This window comes from Schistocerca piceifrons, chromosome 8 (genome assembly GCF_021461385.2).
Source record: "Schistocerca piceifrons isolate TAMUIC-IGC-003096 chromosome 8, iqSchPice1.1, whole genome shotgun sequence".
Taxonomy (NCBI): domain Eukaryota; kingdom Metazoa; phylum Arthropoda; class Insecta; order Orthoptera; family Acrididae; genus Schistocerca; species Schistocerca piceifrons.
The window spans coordinates 404,782,966-404,804,111 of record NC_060145.1 but is presented as its reverse complement, the minus strand read 5'-3'; positions in this window follow the sequence as shown (position 1 = coordinate 404,804,111).

Genomic DNA, 21,146 nt, shown 5'->3' with positions numbered 1-21,146 from the left:
CCTTGTTTGGCGACATCGCGGTGAACGCACATTGGAAGCGCGTATTCGTCATCGCCATACTGGCGTATCACCCAGCGTGATGGTATGAAGTGCCATTGGTTACACGTCTCGGTCACCTCTTGTTCGCATTGACGGCACTTTGAACAGTGGACGTTACATTTCAGATATGTTACGGCCCGTGGTTCTACCCTTCACTCGATCCCTGCGAAACCCTACATTTCAGCAAGATAATGCACGACCGCATGTTGCAGGTCCTGTACGGGCCTTTCTGGATACAGAAAATGTTCAACTGCTGCCCTGGCCAGCACATTCTCCAGATCTCTCACCAATTGAAAACGCCTCGTCAATGGTGGCCGAGCAACTGGCTCGTCACAATACGCCAGTCACTACTCTTGATGAACTGTGGTATCGTGTTGAAGCTGCATGGGCAGCTGTACCTGTACACGCCATCCAAGCTCTGTTCGACTCAATGCCCAGGCATATCAAGGCCGTTATTACGGGCAGAGGTGGTTGTTTTGGGTACTGATTTCTCAGGATCTATGCACCCAAATTCGTGAAAATGTAATCACATGTCAGTTGTAGTATATTTGTCCAATGAGCACCCGTTTATCATGTGCATTTCTTCTTGGTGTAGCAATTTTAATGGCCAGTAGTGAATTTTTACTTTGGCATAACCGGAGGACGACAAACAGCCTTGTGTCCGTGCCGTGTCGTGGTACCGCAGCTCGCGCAGTGTCCAGTAGGGTCAAGCCGCTGGCTGTCCAAGTGGAACGGCTAGCCGCGCCGGCATTCCTAGGCGCGCACCGCGGCGCAGACACGCGCCGTCGATGGCTGGCAGGCAGGAGAAATCGCCGCCGCCCCACACCGCTCCACGCGGCCGTTTCCGCCTGACCCCGTGACCGCCTCCACCACCGCCAGCTGCCGCCCGTCTGCCGGACCAGTTACGTATCGTCGGCCAGCTGCATAGTCGACGCTTCCCACAAACACTTCACTTCAACAGACAGGGCCAGTCACTGATATGCTATATGATCAGAAGTATCCGAACAGCTCTGTGTAGTGCGGAACTGACCACTAGATGTCACGAGCGGCGAACACGCCTTTGGAAAAGGAGCCAGGGAGTGTTGTGTCGGCTGTAGGGCAGCGGTAACAGCGGAATGGATTGGTCTGGATATTTCAGTGACTTCAAGCATGCACTAGTCGTTGGATATCCTTTGAGTAGAGTTGTAAGACTACTCTGAGCTACCGTAGACTATCGTAAGCTAGCACAGACCGCGGAAATTTTGTTAGAAACTTTGGTCAGTAAAGATCGTATACGCGTTACTTGTACATTAGGTGTGTAGCAACCTACAGAACGTTACCGCATATCGATTGCTGTGTTCCCATTTGCAATCAGTCTTACTAGATTTCCCTAAAAACCACATAAGGTGAACCGTCTAGAAACTGAGTTAGGGTACATTAAGGGGCAAGGTACGCTATGAAACGTTATTGCTTGCATGCTTACCCTGCTATCTTTTACTTAAGGCTATACAGTACTTATAGCAAAACTAAAATTGTCAGTTGTTAATTTAGATATTATTTGAAAATTTTTGATCAGTAACGTGCAATAGAGGGATGGTGTAGTAAAAACTGTGAGCACTATGGGACTTAACATCACATCTGAGGTCATCAGTCTCGTAGAACTTAGAACTACTTAAACGTAACTACACTAAGGACATCACAGACATCCATGCCCGAGGCAGGATTCGAACCTGCGACGGTAGCAGTCGCGCGGTTCCAGACTGAAGCGGCTAGAACCGCTCGGCCATACCGCCCGGCAAAAATTTTAAAAAATAAAGATTTATCATATAGCGCTAGAAAACTAAGTTTCCTTATAAAGAGGTTAAATTAATAAAAATTCAAATCAAAAACATATCAAACAACGCTTCAGTAGTTCGCCGAGCTTATATAAAAGATGGTGATCTCACTGTTAAACAACTTACGCACGTATCATTAATAAATGAAATCATTGCCTTTGGTCATGATGATGAACGTTGAACTGTGTACAAAATAACAACAATAATTATATAGACTTGTAAATTATAAATTGCAGCGATCAGTCGTTCTTTTTAAATTAACTGTGGATGAAGATCGACCAACAGGGAATTACACGCATTGAGCGAAAATAATAGTACATTGAGAATGGCTAGCTTCTAGCCGAAATCTAGATCTGCACAAAAAAATTAAAAAAGGACGACTGATCGCTGCAATCTATAATTTTCAAGTCGATATAAAAGTCGCTGAGTGCGAGAGCTTTCTGAATCGAAGGTAACCTGATGAATAATTATATAGGTTCCTTCGGCGTTTGTGCATGTACACTGTACTTCCATCGAAGGTATAAAAGCGCAGGCGTTACGAGACCACCTTATTTTTATTACTTATACAATGCACTTTTTGCTTTATAAGGATATTAAATACACAACGGAATAACACTGAATGTTGTGCAGTTCTAATTACTTAAAAAACTAATAAATACTGAGAAGAAGGCGTCGACACCCAGTTCCTCTCTAATGCAATCATTTATGTTGCTTTCCCTCCAGATTCCATCAGTACCACCGCTAATCCTATCGTTCACTACGCCATTTATATACAGTGCTTAAACTAATGAACCGTAGTTCTGACAGAATGCAAATTTACACAGCAGTAACAAATCCGTCAGGGACATTTCAACCTTCCTCAAAATGACTGTTGGTGATGTATTTGTGAAATGGAAACGCGAATGAACAGCCACAGAGAAATCAGTGCCAGGTAGACCTCAAGTACTAACGGAAAAGACCATTGAGCACTGAGAAGGCTAATTGTAATAATCAGTGGATGGAATCACTCGTGAGCTCCAGAACACCACCAGCAATCCAGGTAGCAAAGCGACTGTGCTGGAGAGTTAAAATGAATTATGTACAGAATGAATGAGGTGCAGTGTTCAAGCTGCCTTTCGTAAGGCTCACACTTCTGTAGCCAACGCAATATGAGGCTTGAGGTGGTGTAAAGAGCGACACCGTAGTACAGTGGATAACTGGAAACGAGTTATTTGGAGCGACGAACCGAGCTATATCCTGTGGCAGTCCGATGGAAAGGTTTGGGTTAAACGAATCACTGGAGATCGTTACCTGCCATCATGTGTAGAGCTAACAGTGAAGTACAGAGAAGGCAGTATTATAGTACTGAGGTGTTTTTCGTGGCTTGGTTGTGGTCTCCTCATTGTTCAGGAGAAATAGCTAAATGCAGAGGTATACGAGCAAATGTTATAGTATCAGGTATGGTGTACATTAGAGGAATAGTTCGCAGGCAATACAGTTTTTATCACCACCGTAGCGCATCCTGTCATAAATCAGCATCTGTGAAGCAATTACATTCCTGAAAATGACTGAGTTGTCTAGATTCTCGTCTTTAAACCAACGTAACTACCCTCTGGATGAGTTAGAACATCGACTTCACTCCAGTCTACTGACATTCAGACACTTCTTTGAATGAGTCCCCAGCAGAGTTCAAGCCGTCATAAAGGCGAATGGGGGACACACTTCATATTAATGTCAATTAAAATTTGGTTCAAATGCCTTTAAGCACTATGGGACTTTACATCTGAGGTCATCAGTCCCCTAGACGTAGAACTACTTGAAACTAAATAACCTAAGGACATCACACACATACACGCCCGAGACAGGATTCGCAGTGCTGGACTGAAGCGCCTAGAACCGCTCGGCCACTGCAGCCAGACATTAAAATTTATTCGGATACTATTTAACAATGCTGTAGATGGGAAAGGCCTGCGTTTGGTTGTCATCAGCAGGACACAAGCCTCGCTGAAGAGGTTACGACAAGTCCATTCAGCACCGTCCAAATTTTGTCAAAATGCAACTTGGTTATCCCAAGAGTTCCAAACCCACTGACAGACCTGTCGACAGTTATTCGTGCGGTTGGAGAGTAGCATTGTATGAAAAGGATCGGAGAATTTGAGATGTGGTGACGTAGAAGGATGTCGAGAATTAGGTGGAACGGTGACGTAAGAAATGAAGAGCTCCACGCAAAACTGCAGAGGAGAGGAACACGTAGAAAACATTGACAAGGAGGACCGGGATGGTAGGACGTCTTTTAAGACATCGGGGAATAATATCTATGGTACTTGAAAGAGCTGCAATCGGTAAAAACTGTAGAGGAAGAGAAAGATTGGAATATATCCAACAAAAAATTGATGACGATGGTTACAAGTGCAACGATGAGGTGAAATGATCGTTACAAACCAGTCACAAAACTGATGACCTATAAAAAAAGGACTATTTGAAATATTGAATGCTTAAAAACGAAAACTAAAGATCTTTGCAGTTATTGGTGAATCATGATTTATCATTTAAGGCCTCACTTGTGCGCTCGATCTGATTGTTGTTTCGGACTCAAAAGCCAGTTCCTGGTAGTTGGGGGAAGATCTTCTCCCAGTCTGGGGACGATGGGTTTGTCTCTCTTCAATCCTAGATGGGCATTGGTCTGGGCATACTAGGCTGATTTCAAGGAAGGGTACTTTTCCGATGGTAGGATGTGTTTTGTGGCACCTGATGGAAATAAACCCCTGAACGCGGAGATGCAAAGCAGCTTACGTCACTCAATAAAGACAAGTCTTCCGGTCCAGACTGTATAACGGTTAGGTTTCTTTCGCAATAGGCTCATGAGATTGCTCCATTTCTAGCAGTAGCAATCATAAACGTCCTCTCGACGAAAGATGCGTACCTGAAGAAAAGCTGCACAGATTACACTATTAGACATGACAGGAATTAGAAGTAATACGTTGAAATATATACCCATATCACTGTCATCGATTTGAAGTAGGATTTTGGAACAATACTGCGTTCGAATGTTATAAATAACTCAAGGAATACGATCTATTGACACATAGTCAGCTCACATTCAAAAAAATATCTCTATTGTGTAATGTAATACAAGTGTCTGTTTATTCACTTCGGCAGGGGCTATCAGGCTGATTTCACATTTCTAGATTTTCAGAAGATTTATGACATCGTTCCTCAGAAACGTCTTCGAATCAGACTGCGTTCCTATGGAGTATCCTCTCGGTTATGCAACTGCATCCGTGATTTCTATTCAAAAAGTTCACTCTTTCGTAGTAATTGACAGTAAGTCATTGAGTGGAACAGAAGTGGTATCTGGCGTTCCCCAAGCAAGTGTTCAGTCGATGTTGCCATTGCAAAATGATTCACGCGAGATGTCTTCATTGTGAGAAAAGTGGTAATTGAAACTAAGTAATGAAAAGTGTGACGATCTCCATATGATTATTAAAAGGATTCTATTAAACTTCGATTACACTATAAATAATACAAATTTAAAGGTTTTCGATTCATTACAATCACGAATAACCTAAAATGGAAACACCAGATAGGTTGTGCGGAAGGCCAACCAAACACCGTGTTTTATTAGCAGGACAGTTAGAAGATGCAACAAGTCTGCTAAAGACACTGCCTACACTGCCCCTGTCTATCGTATTCCAGAGTACTGCTGTGCGATATGGATTTCTTACAAGATAGAATTCATGGAAATCGAAAAAGTTGAAAGAACAACTATAATCGTGTTATCGTGAAATAGGGGAGAGATTGTCACGGATTTGATGAGCGAGTTGGGGTGACAATCATTAAAACAAAAGCGCTTTTCGTTGCGTCGAAATTTTGTCACGTATTTCAATCATCAACTTTCTTCTGCGAATGCGGAAATATTTTGTTGGCTGCCACCTACATTGGGAGAAAAGAGAAATCGTAGCTCACACGGAAAGATATTCGTGTTCATTTTTCTTACATGCTATTGGACGGTGGCGCCTTCGAAAAACAATCTAAAAACGAACTGCAGAATACTCATGCAGATGTAGGTGAAGGTAGTAATGAGTGTCTTCTGGAGCTCTTTTAGCCGACTGACCAATTAAAATGCCTACAATCTGTTGATGTGCTTGACTGGCTAAGAAAACTTTAAAACAATTTCTTGGGCAGGCATGGGACTCGGAAATCAAGGTGTCGGCCGGTATACCTCGTTAGGGAAAGAAGTGACGCGTTCTCTGATGTTTTCGTAGTGTATTTCTGACGTTGGGAGTGACTGATCCTTTGTGATCAAAGTTATTTGTAGTTGAAGAGATAACTGAGAGAATCCAAAATTGCGTTCCCCGTGAATCTTCGTGTATGTCTGATGTAGTAACACCCGGTTTTCTAGGCAGTTGTTGCTGTTCAGCGAGTGTGTACACGGGAAGTCGACACAGACCTCAAATTAGGCTGTGAAACCAAGTATCTACTTGGACGGTAGTGGTGAGTTTTAATAGAAGCCAATAAATTACAATTGTTTTGCAGAAATTTTGGGTAGTATTTATGTGTGTGTCACTTTTCCTCTATAGATTTTAATCTGTTTTATTTTTGTGGTGATTACCGGCGGAAGTTGATAGAAGCCAGTTGTGAGCAGTGTATGAACCGGACACTTCTTGAGAATAGTTAGAGGGCTTTTAATTACTGATTCGGATTGATGACAAGTTTTATCGTATTCTATTAAGTTTTGTGATCGAAGGCGGATGATGTCGACTTCTTGCCACTATCCTTCGGCTGATAACCATTCAGCCATCTTCAGATGAGTGTTTTACGCTAACTTTATACCAAAAGCTGGCAAGCAGACGGAGACGCGTAGGCAACCGCTACATGAGCATCCTCTTAGAACATTGTTCCGTCTATGACGGATAGATAATGATGGAACTACAAACATCGCCTCTGCGGAATGCGGGCTCAAAAAATGGTTCAAATGGCTCTGAGATCTATGGGACTTAACATTTGAGGTCATTAGTCCCCTAGAACGTAGAACTACTTAAACCTAACTAACCTAAGGACATCACACACATCCATGCCCGAGGTAGGACTCGAACCTGCGACCGTAGCTGTCGCTCGGTTCCAGACTGAAGCGCCTAGAACCACTCGGCAACATCGGCCGACTGCGGGCTCACGGAGCTAAAATTAATATATCAACTTAATAGATATAAATGTCGCTAACTTGTCAATAGACATATTTTATTTTATTTTTGAAGATGTTACAGAAATCACCTAGTCTCACGCCTTATCCATTTTAAAGCCACCATGACGGTTAGTTAGTAATATCTTCCGCCAAAAGCATTTCCACAGATTCCTTAACAACTGACTCCTAGAAGAATCTCGTTGAGGCAAACATTTGTCAAACTAACGCTCACGACCGTTAAAGTTCATGTTTGATAGTAAACCTAATCTGCATCCTCATATGGCGCTACTAGCAAAACTCTTGTGCGACTGGCGCGAAATATGAATAGACGTCTTCTTTCAGACTTAGAAACATGCCTACCATCTTTCGTTCATCTACAACTCCTTCTTGGTGTTGCTATTTTTTTTCCATCGGTGTAGCTGATCGGAAGTGTACATTTCACTGTCTCCGCCAAGATCATCCATCGTTGGGGATAATGTGTAGCATTGAAAGATAAATCCTTAGAGCAGTGCTAATGCCAAGTTTCTTTTTCGTAGTTCGATTTTTTGAAGATAATATGAGGCTTTTTTCTTGAGTATATACCTTTTTTGAAATAAAAGCAAAGCAAGCAGACTTTTCTTAACAACTGTATTTTACATGAACGCTGTACTTTAATCTATTGTATTTGAAACGCTTCCTACGACTGAGAATCACGCAGACTTTGAAATACGCGTTGTGATACGTTTTCTGAAACGTAACGGCGTGAGAGCGGCTGAAATTCACAGTCAGATCAGTGACGTATACTGAGAAAACATTATGAGCGATAGGATGCAAAACTAATATGTAACAGCTTTTAAAGATGGTAGTACGAATGTACATTATGACGAATGAAGTGGGCGGTCTTCAGTAATTTTCGACGAAATTTCGACGAAATTTTCAGTTATTTCTTAAAAACTTAGATTCCTTGTTGTACTGTCTGTCAGACAGTGAGAAGCAAATCGTTAATTGTGGGGTTTCAATGTAGATTTTCTGAAAGAGTATGATAGGATGAATGACCTTGAAGTATCATTCGGTTCTTTCAATTTGACATCAGTTATTCTTTTCGCCACTCCAGTAGTCCAGGAAAGCAGCACACTGATAGATAATATGTTCATAGATCTAGATAAATGTAATCAAAAATCTATCCTGTTACGAATGGTCTTTCTGGTCGTGATGCACAGCTAGTTAGAGTGTATGACATAGTCATATACAGTAACGCAAAACAGTCCTCCAAAATGGTGCGTTCAGTTAACGACTTAACGTTTGCAAATTTTAGGGAAAGCTTTCAGCAGTTAGACTGAGATGGGGTGTACTGGTAACCTGATACTAATTTAAAATATAACATTTGTGAGTATTTTTGAAAATAGTTTTCCTCAGAAAACAATGAAATATAATTCTTACTAAAGGGATAAAAATATCTTGTGATCGGAAAAAGAAAATGCGTCTAATAGGAAAAAATAGTTATGACCCAGAAACAGTTGAATATTATAAAAAACTACTTTGCTATATTAAGGAAAATTATTGAAAAGTCCAGAAGTATGCGTATTACGTTTGAGATTAGCAACTTGGATAATAACATTAAAACAATTTGGAATATTGTTGAAAGGGAAACAAGTCAACCAAGGGCACAGGAAGACTGTATCACCCTCAAACTGAATGAAAAGTTAGTTAAGAAAAGTCAAGAGTTTGAAAATATTTTTAACATTTAGTTTTTAAATGTTGTGGAGAAAATAGAATTCAGATATTCATTAGAAAAGGGAAAGCTTCATATGGAAGAGGTAATACCCACACAATTTGATAAAATTGAAATTCTATCCACCTCTCGTTCTGAAATTAGGGAAAAAGCAAAAGCTCTCACTTAATTGATGGCATCTCCAAAAGAGTACTAAAAGCTTATTACCAACAGATAAGTAGGATACTCAACCCCATATATAAGAGCTCATGGCTATAATTTCTGATACACTATAACATGCTAGTGTTAAATCATAGTATAAAAAAGCCGATAGGTCTATTGTCAAAACTACCTTCCAGTTTCACTTCTGACAGCTTTGTTCAAAATTCTTCAATAGTAATGTATTCAAGAGTAGCTTCACATATTTGTAAAAATAAAGTGGTATCAGATTGCCAAATTGGTTTTCGGTAAGGCTGTTCAACAGAAAATGCTACATAACTTCACTGATCATATATTAAATGATTTGAATAACCGAACATCACCAATTAGGATTTTCTACGATCTCTCAAAGGATACATAAATCATGGAAGTCTTCTAATAGGCTTACGTATTGTGATATGAGTGGGACAGCGCACTAACGGTTTAATTCGTATTTAAATAGAAGCGTACAGGAGGTTGAAATAAACAGTTCACATAAAGCACAAAAATCAGAAATTCCTCAACCTGCAGCGGTAAAAGGAATGGGGCCCCACAAGGTTCACTCTTGAGACCATTATTGTTCTTAATATATGTTAATGACTTGCCATTCGATATAGATGAAGATACGAAGCTACTTCTTTTTCTGATGATAAAATTATAGTAATCGCAGCCAACGAACACGAATTAACTGAGGATATTGTAAATAATGTCTTTCAGAAAACTATTAAGTCATTCTTTGCAAATGAACTCTTATCAAATTTTGATAAACCACAGCATATACAGTTCTGTACAGTCAATGGCACAACATCATTAATAAATATAGAGTCTGAACAGAAGTCTGTAGCGAAGACAGACTATTCCAAATTTTGGAGTGTATGCATTGATGAGAGATTGTATTGTAAGAAACATTGATGATCTGATGAAATAGCCGCTTCCAGTTCAAAAGCAGCAGCACTGTATGTAGCTACAACACTAGGAGCAAGGCTGATCCTCACTACTGTTGGTTAAATCTAACTTTGGCACAGAAAGGTGTGAATTATGCTGTCACAAAAATATTTGTTCACTTAGCAAGTACTATCAAAAGTCTGACAGACAGCCAACTAACATTTAAAAATAAATGACCAGAATTTCTTAATGACAACTCCTTCAATTCAACAGATGAGTTTTAGGTATAAATTAGTGGAAATGGAAATGAGTGTATGGCATTGTTGGCAGGGAGGCCCCATGCGGGGCAGTTCGGTAGCCGTATTGCAAGTCCTTTTTTAGTTGACGCCACTTGGACAACTTGCGAGTCAATGATGATGAAAATGATGATGAAGGACAGACAACATCCAGTCCCCTGCCGGGAATCGATCCCGGGTCCCCCGCGTGACAAGTGGATACGCTACCACTACGTTACGGAGGCAGACTATAAATTAGTAATCTTACAACAGAAAGTAAAAAAATTCGCTGCACTATTCGACGTTTTTGCTGCTAGCGCTGGGACACTCGTCTACCAAGATCAACTCTGAAGTGCATTGTGCTACCCTCAGGAAACTGAAGAAGAGACTTCATTGTGTTCGTTGGCACAAAATTGCAAACTAATTACTCGTTCTCCATGACGAGAGAAGCTGACAGAACTTCAATGAACTGTTCTTCCACTCTACAGCCTTGATCTCCCACTTTTCGATTAGTTTGGCCGAATGAAGGATCCACTCAACGGGAAGCAGCATGTGCAAGATGGAGAGACTATTGATGCAGCAAGACGTTGACTCTGGTGGGTATGATAGCCGCATCCATCATGTAATATTATTTGAAGAATTCGATTGGCTGCGTTGGCGTCCATATGCATCTATATTGAAAAGAATTGTTGAAGGGCGCCCCGTTACTGTGAACGTTAAGAATAAGCCGGGATTGACTATTAAACATCGTGGACTTGTCATATTTGTGTCAAACGATTTCAATGTAGGTGATGAAGCATTAATATCGAGACTTCATGTAGTACATGCCGATTGCCATATAGTGCATTGTTTGAATGTTAAGGAGGAGATGGCGTCGGACGCGTCGGACGTTGAGGCCGAAGAGGACGTTGTATGCATATCGTCGGATGAAGATGACCCGTCGGTATCGCCGTGCACGTCCGAGGCGATGGAGTCGCCGACGGAACACTGTGACTAGATCGTATTTTGGTCGTATGTGTAGGTGGCGTACAGAGTATACACAACCGGACGCCGTTAGGTTTGAATATGGAAAGATGGGAGCGACGGACAAATATGATGAGAATGCACACAACTTTTCCACATTTAAACATTATGATATAACAGATGAATTTAAGTTCTTTGCTAACAAGTATGATGCTGTTATTATTAACAAAATTATTACTTATGTTTATCGGATTAACGTAAGAGTGGAGCGACTGACATTAGATGATAGGGCTAACAAGAAAATATTTGAAGACCAAGGTGCGTTAGAAAAAGTTAGATTAGCTTGTACCAATAAACTTGGACCGTTTAGTTTGAAACCGGACAGGTCATCCGGAGCACCATGGAGGAAATATGGTAGGCGTAATGCCTTTAAATTTGTTACTGATTCCAAACCAGAATGTAGCGCTGAAATTGGAAAGGTCAAGTCATGGGTAGATTTAGAAAACCAGTGTAAATGTAAGAATAAATTATTTCAAGGCATTAATCCATTTTATATTGGTGTAGAAATTGCAGGAGACGAACCTGCTAAGAATGATGTCGTTCAATCTGAAGTGAAATATGTAACATATATTGTACGTAGTAAAGTGTATATGACCTTTTGTAAACGGAAGGGAACGGTCACGTTCTAAATAAAGCTTATTGTTACAGCTCATGTCTGCGTTGGAGTTTTTTTATTCAAATTGGGAGCACATCCGTAATTATCCTGACGACCTGCGCCTGGCCTTCCTGGTACCTACCAATCAGCAGCGTATCGACGATCTTGCTCTAACATTTTATGGCAATAAAATTAATTATTCAGCGGCAGTAATTGTTCTGCCGCTGTGTTAGAATTTGTGTTATGTTCATGGGTTTCGGTTTGTTGTATACCACGGGAATCATCTTCATACATGCCTCTTCTGTATCCCACAGCGGGACGCAAGTGGTACGCCATCCTGCAATGTCCAAAACATAGAATAACCTAGTGAGCCACTGTGCTCGATAATGTAAACATAATTCGTAGGTGCACTTGAATTGCCATTTCTTCTTCTCCGTACTCAACTTGTGCACAAGCCTATATTTGGTGTTACCCTGACTGGGAGACCTCACTGACCGTGAGGCCATTTTCTAGGATGGCCTACGGCTGTGTGTCTGAGAAGGACTGAATGTTATCTACTGAGGCTCTAATATATGTACCATAGAGGTCTGTATCTACCCTGTCGAAAGTCAAAATAACGCTGGGCGCACCTTATACCATTTGGCATAAATGCAAATTCTCTATATGCTTGTCTAAACTGTTCAATTAATTCTTCCAAGTTGGGTTTGTAAAACCAAAGTTCTTCAAGAACAATTACTGCCGCTGAATAATTAAGACCGGCATACAGGCACTCCCAGTAAGGCCGTCGCATTGAACAGAGATTGTGGTGAAAAATAGGGTTTCGTAACCAAAGGATTGGGGAATAATATGTTGTATTGGAATCCTGAATACAACCAACCAACTAGACTGGAAAGTTGCACAGGTCAGCCGGCCTCTGTGACCGAGCGGTTCTAGGCGTTTTAGTCCGGAACCGCGCGACTGCTACGGTCGCAGTTTCGAATCCTGCCTCGGGCATGGATGTGTGTGATGTCCTTCGGTTAGTTAGGTTTAAGTAGTTCTAAGTTCTAGGGGACTGATGACCTCAGACGTTAAGTCCCATAGTGCTCAGAGCCATTTGAACCTTTTTTTCCACAGGTCACACCAATTTTCAAGAAAGGTAGTAGGAGTAATCCACTAAATTAGAGACCCATGTCATTAACGTCGATATGCAGCATGATTTTGGAACATATATTGTGTTCGAACGTTATGAATTACTTCGAAGAAAACAGTCTATTGACACACAATCAACATGGGTTTAGGAAACATCGCTCCTGTGAAACACAACTAGCTCTTCATTCACATGAATTGTTGAGTGCTATTGACAAGAGATTTCAGAGTGACTCCGTATTTCTGGATTTCCGGAAGGCTTTTAACACTATATCACACAAGCGGCTTGTAGTGAAACTGCATGCTTATGGAATATCGTCTCAGTTATGTGACTGGATTTGTGATTTCCTGTCAGAGAGGTCACAGTTCGTAGTAACTGACGGAAAGTCATCGAGTAAAACAGAAGTGATTTCTGGTGTTCTTCAAGGTAGTGTTATAGGCCCTTTGCCGTTCCTTATCTATGTAAACGATTTGGGAAGCAATCTGAGCAGCCGTCTTCGATTGTTTGCAGATGACGCTGTCGTTTATCGACTAATAAAGTCATCAGAAGATCAAAACAAACTGAAAAATGATTTAGAAAACTGTCCTAATGGTGGGAAAAGTGGCAGTTGACCCTAAATAACGAAAAGTGTGAGGTGATGCATATGAGTGCTAAAAGGAACGCGATAAACTTCGGTTACACGATAAATCAGTCTAATCTAAAAGCCGTAAATTCAACTAAATACCTAGGTATTACAATTACAAACAACTTAAATTGGAAGGAACACATAGAAAATGTTGTGGGGAAGGCTAACCAAAGACTGAGTTTCATTGGTAGGTCACATAGAAAATGTAACAGACCTACTAAGATGACTGCCAACACTACGCTTGTCCATCCTCTTTTAGAGTACTGCTGCCCAGTGTGGGATCCTTAGCAGATAGGACTGACGAAGTACATCGGAAAAGTTCGAAGAAGGGCAGCACGTTTTGTATGATCGCGAAATATGGGAGAGAGTGTCACAGAAATGATACAGGATTTGGGCTGGAAATCATTAAAAGAAAGGCGTTTTTAGTTGCGACGGAATCTTCTCAGGAAATTCCAATCACCAACTGTCCCCTCCGAATGCGAAAATATTTTGTTGACAAAGACCTATATAGGGAGAAACGATCACCACAATAAAATAAGGGAAATCGCAGCTTGTGCGGAAAGATATAGGTGTTCGCTTTTTCCGCGCGCTATACGAGATGGAAGAATGGAGAATTGTGAATGTGGTTGGATGAACTCTCTGCCAGGCACTTATATGCGATTTGCAGAGTATCCATGTAGATGTAGAACTTTCGGAAAAAATTTTGTCGCATTAGTTACTGAACGTCTGTTGTAGAAAAGTAGACTGACGTAGAGGCTTTCATGTAAAAACAAGCTATAAAAAGTATACTTGTTTTATTTTTGTTTCAAAACTGCAATTACTTATAAAGACAACGCCTCACAGCTAAGACTTTATGACTACCCTTCGCAGAAGCGAAGACTGACAAGTGGATGGCCATCAAGAGCGACGGCGAGAGCGGGTATCACGTAGCAGCCGACTTGGCTCTGTTTGGCCAGTCAGCCAGCCAGCGTGCGTGATCCCCGGTGGCGGAACTGAGAGCTGGCACTGCGGGAGGCGGCGCAGCGAGAAATCGCCCGCCGCGCCGGCGCGGAGCCATACGTGACGCGGGGTTAGCCAGCTGGCGGGACGCGCAGGCGAAACGCTCTGTCTGAAAGCACTCGCCGAGCGGCGGCGACACGGCCACGCAGCCGCGGCTGATGCGCCGCCACCAGAGCGTGGCCGGGCGCCGTGCTGGGACCCGGCTGCAGGGAGGAGGCGCTCGCTACTCACCCACCACCACGACTACGTTCCGAGAATACTCGAAGGCGACATGGAAAGCAGATGAAAGGATAGTTATTAACTGATACATAAGAAACTGTCAGCCTCAACTGCGCTAATGAAACCAACCTTTACCTAGGTTTCAGCCCAAATAATTGAGCCTTCTTCAGAAGATATACCTGAATCTATAATTTGTCTAAGATGGCATGGTCTAGAAATAAAACAAAAACAGCCTGAATACGCATAGTCACATTTTTACCGAATTTTTAAAATGTGACTACTACCAAGCTAGTGTCATTAGAAACAGAAATATATTAGAATCACCTGTAAGACTAGAGGGCATATCACTTATATAAATAAGTAACAGGAGTGACCCAAGCACTGATCCCTGGGACATCCCCCATTTATCCATGCCCACCAAGACCCTACATCATAGACATTCTCAGCGCTGTGGATAATGACCTTTCGCTGCCTGTTGTTAAATTAAGAGGAGAACCAATTGTGACCTATTTCCCCGTGTTCCATAATGGTCCAACTTCTCGAGCAATTGTTTGTGATTAATGCAATCAAACGCCTTAGTTAAATGAAAAAGATGCCTGGCGTTCGAGAGCCTTTGTTTAATCCATCCAGTACCTCACAGATAAAAGAGAATATAACATTTTCAGTCGTTAAACCACTTCTAAAACCTAACTGTACATTTGACAGCAAATTATGTGAAATAAAATGAACAATTATCCTTACATACACAGACTTGACGATACCTTCAGCAAACACTCATGGCATGGAAATAGGTCTAAAACTGTCTGCATCATTTTCTTATACCTTTTTATAATGCGGCTTTACTACTGAGTACTGAAATCTGGTTTCGCAGGACAGAGTGGATCATGTTGTGGAAAGGACCAAAAATCAGTTACTGTTAGTTACATAAGAGCACACAACTTAATACCGCGAAAACCAATGCACAGTTTTCTTTTTAAAATAACAAGGATCAATTCACAGTTGAGGGCCCAAGTAACTTCTCAGTAATAAAGTTTAAATAAAACACAAGGATTTAGACAAATGGCTGATGGCCTTACTTAAGTAAAATTAAAATATCCTTAAATATTTCCTTTTAAGGCACCGGAATTTAGACAAACGGCTGAAGGCCTTACTTAGGTACATTTAAAATATCTTCTCGGCAAAAGGCCCAAATAATATTTCAGATCAGCAAAGGAAATTCATTAAAAAATGGCTCAAAATGGCTCTGAGTACTATGGGACTTAACATCTTAGGTCATCAGTTCCCTAGAACTTAGAACTACTTAAACCTAACTAACCTAACGACATCACACACATCCATGCCAGAGGCAGGATTCGAACCTGCGACCGTAGCAGTCCTGCGGTTCCGGACTTAAGCGCCTAGAACTGCATGACCACCGTGGCCGGCAAATTCATTAAAAGACAAGCATTTACAAATCTCGACTAAAAGTCATATTAAGCAAAATTTAAATTAATTCCTCGGCTAAAATCCCAATAACTTATGAACAAAATAAAAGGCAACCTTTAAAGACAAGCATTTACAAAGTACAACATCTTAACAAAACTTGAACTATCTTGACGGGTGAAGGCCCAAACAATTTTTCAAAATATTTTAAGATAAAAATTAAGATAGCCATTTACACAGTACGGCTGAAGGCCATTTTAAGAATTCAAGATCATTAAAGACAAAGCTTGCAGACAGGAATTTACACATTACGGCTGAAATTTTAAAACAAATGCTGCTGAAGGCCTAAATACAGAGCAGACAAGAATTTTAAATAAAACATGGCTGGGGGCCTAATCTTAAAATACTTCACATAAGGTTCGGCTGAAGGGCACATACTGAACATAGAACAGACAAAATTAATACAAGGCTACAGGCCTGGCACAGTACTTGTGACAAAAGAAAATCACAATCACCAAGAACATAACAGTGGTTCTCAGAAGTGTTCCTTGGGTCGGCCTGGGGAGGAAACTCTAACAACAGTTTAGGTGAGACAGTCAGCCAAGCCTAACACTAAATAATCGTGTGGCAGTACGACCCAGAGACGATTGAAGGACCAACCAACAACCTAATCAATTCCCTTCCACCCAACCAACGGCACGACAACCAAAAATATCAGCGTGGACGAGGATCGCAGCAGGACTATTGACGTCTAAACACAGGCAAGGCACAATAACCACTCAAACAGAAAGGGAGCACAGCATCAAGCTGTCGAACTATACGCCGTGCTGGACAGCATCAACACGGTGAGGAAAACACACTGCCGGAAAACTATGCTAACGACCAGTGCAGGTAACTGGAACGTTAACGGCCACAAGGCAGAAGATACCGCTGGTGTACTTCACTAATAAATTATAATCATTTCAAAGTTAAACACAATATAGGAAGACGGCTGCAAAATTTTGCCGATTCCAGCACACCATCTCATTGCTGCTTGCGGGAACAGCCCAGGAAGCAACGACCAGCAATCAACGAAGAGATGTGACACCAGTTGAGGTTTCATAACAGGTTCACTGATTACTTAACTCTAGTATGTAGGTTTGGTAGGCGATGAACTTTGCATCTGTCACAGCTAGTGCCCCACAACTCCGTCCACACGTGAATGCTGCCAGAGGCCCCGGTCTGACCTCACGCTGCAGAGACTTCCTTACTGTTCCAGCGCAACTCACCAACTGCCACACACACACACACCATGACACGGAAATATAGCGGCCAAAATATAGCGGCCACACCAAGGAAGGTACAACAGTACCAGTATCGATAAACGCTGCTGTTGCCACTGACGGAGGCATGTGAGCAACTCATTCAGACAATAAGACGCCACTCGATGGTGACAAAATGCCAATAGAAAAAAAAACGGCATCAGTCCTGGCCGACCATGGCTCAAGTACATCAATCGATTAGGAAACTGACTATTTTTAAAGGAAAAATTCCAAATATGGCTCAGTATAGGGCTGACAAGTGCAGCACAGTACTTTAATATCTTGCTAGGCACTCCATCATATCGATGAGAGTCCTTGGTCTTCGGAGATTTAATTACGGACTCCGTCCCCCCTTGTCAGTGTCAGTATTTCACACATTGATCTTGGAAAGGCATATTCCAAGAGAATTACATGACTCCCTGTAGAAACTAAGTTTTTATTTAATTCACCAACATTGCTCAGAAAGTGATTGTTAAATATTGTACATATATCTGACTTATCAGTAACGGAAATATTTTGTCTACGAACTGACTTCACATCGTCGACCTCGTGCTGCTGACAGAGGATACAGAACAAAAACGTCTAATGAAATTATGTCCAGAAATGCATGGACTCCGTGCTAGAGACCATTTATTCAATCATACGTCTAACACGCACTGAACCATGCAGCTGCAATTACAGTATGCTTGGTTTCCTCCCAGAGGGTGGTACTGTTCTTCATACATCATGCCCTAGCGCCCTCTTCCGCCATAGTAATTGTTAATGTTGCGTCCGATTCACTTCTCTTGCTGGCTCACCTTGTAGTGGATGTGACACAGCGTTGTATCCAGTGGCTCCGTATTCGAATCCAAGGTTTGGCGACATGGTGTTTACTTACGGAAAAGCAAGTGGCAAAGACCGACGGGCAACAAGGTTTTCCCCGCCAACAATCACAGCATTCAGTGTTTGCAACAGTGTTTCGCTGTTTGTCTTATGCAGGGTAGTTTCAGGAAGTAGGAAGTCATGAAGGATGTATCCGAGATGTTCGGACACCAGATTTGGAGGAAAATGTGATTACCACTGCGGAAGACCGCGGTGTCAGTACCAGGCAGCTGATAAGTCAGTACAGGGTAAGTCGGACGACTGTGTGGAACATTCCCCATCACAATTATTACTATCCTTATCACTTTCTAGCGTGTGCAGGGCTTGCTAGCGACAGACTCTCCACATTGGGAGCAGTTTTGTCACTGGCTCGTTCACCACGCAACCAAGATTCCGGGATTTACGCAGAGTGGTGTCTTCAACTTTCATAAACAATCTGTGGGATAGTATGCGGAACCCCACCCCCTCCCTATGGTATGGTGACAGCGAATCATCAGCATCGGCGCAACCGGGATGTGTGGGCCGGGAGAACTGGCGACCATATTTTGGGACCAGTCTTCCTTCCACGTCGTCTAACAGACCAGAACTATCTGAGTTTCTTGCGGGTGACTTTGCCTCATCTGCTGAAAGTAGTGCCCTTGACGATTCGAAGGCTTTTGCGGCTACTACATGATAGTGCTCCAGCTCACTTCGCAGTTAACGGCCCGATGCATCTCAGTCGTGTCTCTCTTGGCCGGTGGATTGGACAAGGGTTTTCAGTTGCATAACCTGCTCGTTCGCCTTAACTCACCGCGTGGGATTTCCGGTTATGGTGCCATTTCAAAAGTATCGAGTATGCAGTGCCCATTTCAGATGTGGATACACTGGAGCAGCGTATTCGTACTGCTTTTGACACTGGTCGTACGCAGCCTGGCAGATTTGAAGGTGTGAGACAGAACATGCTACGGTGTGTACACACATGCGTTGAGGAGCACGGAAACCATTTCCAACGCATAGTTTCATAGGATTTTTCGACCTGGAAAAAGCGTTCGGCGGTGTAAAATGGTGCAAGGTGTTCGAAATTCTGAAAATAAGTAGGGGTAAGCTATAGGGAGAGAAGGGTCATATACAATTTGTAGAACAGGCAAGAGGGAATAATAAGAGTGGGCGGCCAAGAACGAAGTGCTCGTATTAAAAAGGGTATAAGACAAGCATGTAGCCTTCCGCTCCTACTGTTCAATCTGTACATCGAGGAAGCAATGATGGAAATAAAAGTACGGTTCAGGAGTGGAATTAAAATTCAAGATGAAAGGATATCAATGACATGATTCGCAGATGACATTGCTATCCTGAGTGAAAGTGAAAAAGACTTACATGATCTGCTGAACGGAACGAACAGTCTAATGTCTACAGTGTATGTATTGAGAGTAAATCGAAGAAAGACGAAGGTAATGAGAAGTAGAAGAAATGAGAACAGTGAGAAACTAAACATCAAGATTGATGGTCACGAAGTCAATGAAGTTAAGGAATTCTGCTACCTAGGCAGTAAAATAACCAAGGACGGAGCAAGGAGGACATCAAAAGCAGACTAGCAATGGCAAGAAGTGGATTCCTGGCCAAAAGAAGTCTATTAAAACCAAATATCAGCCTTAATTTGAGTAAGAAATTTCTGAGAATGTGCGTCTGGAGTACAGCATTGTATGGTAGTGAAACATGGACTGTGGGAAAAAAAGGAGAACAGAAGAGAATCGTGCCCTTGTGGTGCCACAGACGAATGTTGAAAATGAGATGAACTGATAAGGTAAGGAATGAGGAGGTTCTACGCAGAATCGGAGAGGAAAGGAATATGTGGAAAACACTGATAAAGAGGAGAGAGAGGATGAGAGGACATCTGTTTAGACATGGGGGAATGACTTCCATGGTACTAGAGGGAGCTGTAGAGGTCAGAATCTGTAGAGGAAGACATAGATTGGAATACATTCAGCATATAATTGAGGACGTAGGTTGCAAGTGCTACTCTGAGATGAAGAGGTTAGCACAAGAGAGGAATTCGTGGCGGGCCGCATCAAACCAGTCAGTAGAGATTGTTATTGGTGGAAAAAACCACCTTGTATAAGAATGCTGTGAAATGAAAATAGCCTGCTGTGGTGTGTACAGGATATTGGGTATCAACAGCGTGAGATGCAGAGGAAATTGCGGTCGCTAGCCCAGGCATTTCGTAACTCTTGAGAAGTACGTAAACGGCGGCGCGGCTGGGATGTCTGGTGGAATGTTGCAAGTATGTCGGCCGGCGAGCGAAGGCCGGCGACCGTGTCTCGGACGGGACGTCCTGGCGTGTCGTATTGCGTCGCCCTCGCGACCTCGCAGCGGCTGCAGTCTCACGGCGGACGTGCTCGCCCGGAAACGCTGTCGCTGCCTGCGTCGCTTGCACCGACAGACTTCCTGAGAAGAGGAAAATTAGGCAGCTAGTGAGCCGTACTAACGAGCACACACTACGGACTGAAACGGAAGAAGGACGGAATGAATGACGAGTAGCAGAAACGAGACTGACGATAAACTTAACATCTAAATTGGTGACCGCGATGCAGACGAAGTGAAGGAATTCTGCTACTTTGGAAGAAAAATGTAACGCACGAAGCACCGACAACACAAAATGCAGGCTGACGCAGTGAAAGGAGGCATTCCTAACCAGCAGAAGTCTACTAACATCAAAGAAATTTCAGAGAATGTACGCTTGAGCACAGAGTTGTAACTAGAAAGGAAGAGTAGTGTTTGAAATGTTGTCCTGTAGCAAAATGCTCAAAATTATAGGGACTGACAGGAAATGAGTATGCCAAGGTTCTTTGCAGGATCAACGAAGGGACGGTATGACAGGACATGTGTTAAAACGTCAAGCATAGGTTCCATGGTACTTGAGAGAGCGGGAGAGTTTAA